This window comes from Anneissia japonica, unplaced genomic scaffold (genome assembly GCF_011630105.1).
Source record: "Anneissia japonica isolate Jap-2015-1 unplaced genomic scaffold, ASM1163010v1 scaffold1587_len1432017_cov164, whole genome shotgun sequence".
NCBI classification, from domain to species: domain Eukaryota; kingdom Metazoa; phylum Echinodermata; class Crinoidea; order Comatulida; family Comatulidae; genus Anneissia; species Anneissia japonica.
This window is the reverse complement of record NW_022713643.1, coordinates 364,798-366,759: the sequence shown is the minus strand read 5'-3', so window position 1 is coordinate 366,759 and position 1,962 is coordinate 364,798.

Below are 1,962 nucleotides of genomic sequence, written 5' to 3'. Positions count from 1 at the left end.
AATCATCTATAATATTACTGCTAACTTCCTACCCTATCGCGTTGGTGACAACATGGCCGGTGTAAGTCACGTGATTGAAACCGAGTTGGCCAAACTCTCTCTATCTACGGCTCTGTTTGGTCTCGTCGGATTGTTTTTGTACTAGCGCCACCGTACGTCTGCTAAAACTTTGGCATTGAATTTCACTGTTCATAATGTACTGTTGTGTGTCAACGATATTGACAATACAGTATTTACATGAAAAAAGAATAGTTATACCAAAGTCTTTGTGATTAGATAATAGAACTCATATTAATTTACAAAAAGCAAAAGAAAAAAACCTTTAAAAGAAAAAACAAAAAATACAGAAGTGCTCACATAAGATTTCTTAAAACATTAGCTTTATATACAAAATATTCCAATAGAAAAAAGATACATAGAGATTGGCAGTTCAGGAGATTGTGTTTTAAAAAGTTGTTTCAATATCATATTATTTGACGTACTAAAAGTAATATGATTCCACAGTTGTTTTGATTCACTACACTCGAACAATAGATGAGCAACACCCTGAACAACATTAAACCTAAAGCATATATATTTCAATTAACTATTATTATCAGTGCATTAAAATAGTTTTGCCGCATTTTTGGCACTTTAAAGTCGCTATGCATTGTATTGTATTGTTTTATTAAAGGCCCTTCCCCCATTTTCGGTCAAACTTCAATGATTTCTTACAGTTACGATAGCACTTGAAGCAGACCTATATAATTTGTTGTCTTCAAAACGAATCCATATGAGATATCTAGGATAGCCAGGAGGAACCTATCTTGAAAATCAAAGGGAAAAGAAATATACTGCATGCATAGAATATATATGAAGCATACACCATGTACATATATATAAATATATATAATAATTTTAAATAGTTTTGCATTATGTGGCCGTTTGCTGTTTTATGAGTTTTCCCATTTGCCTTTTAAAATTTATATATATTGAAAGTATTGAAATTGTAGAACTTGTAGAACTGGGTATTATCACTCTACAGACTGTTTCATGCTAATGCAATCTTCAGGAGTGAGAGAATACAAGAGTTGTGCGAGTATATGAATGCTAAGACAGGTGAAAATGCAAATGAGTTAATTGTTTTTAAGTAGGTATTTGTTGCTGTGCCTGCATTTAGTGTTGACTGTCTGAATATATTATGTATATATATATATATATATATATATATATATATATATACATATACATATATTCACATTTGTATATACATATACATACATACACATACATATACACGCATACATAAAAACTCATACAATACATATACAAAATCTAAAAAATTGCTGCAAAGCAATGGAAGTTTAATAAAAGGATAAATAAAATAACAGACCTTGAAATGTGATTGATTGTATGTATAAATATACATATATATATACTCATACCCACGCATACATACATATATACACACACACACATATATATATATATATATATATATATATATTATACATATACATATGCATATCGTATCGCACATATATGCACACATACATAAATCAAACTTCATAAACAGGGACAAAAACATAACCTCCTGCCAACTTCGTTGACGGGGGTAATCATAGTAAAAGTAGTGGTGTCGGTGGTGGTGGTGGTGGTGGTGTTCATAAGCGCGTACATCATCACTCTACCGCGATTTGCATACACTTCATTTCAAAATACGTCCTCATAAACACAGCCACTTGCTATTTCTCTTTTATCCGTTAAAGAATATTCATCCCATAGTAATCACAACTCCATCGCTATAGTAGTAGTTCGATCCGTCATAGTTCCAATCCAAGTAGAAAGTGAAAATCCAAGGACTAAAAGTTTTTAGTATGGCTATGTCAATTGGAGATGTCACCGAGATATACGATGCAACTTTTGTGCCAATGGCGTACTTTTCGCACACCTTGCTCGCGTGAAGTTCAGACAAATCTAACA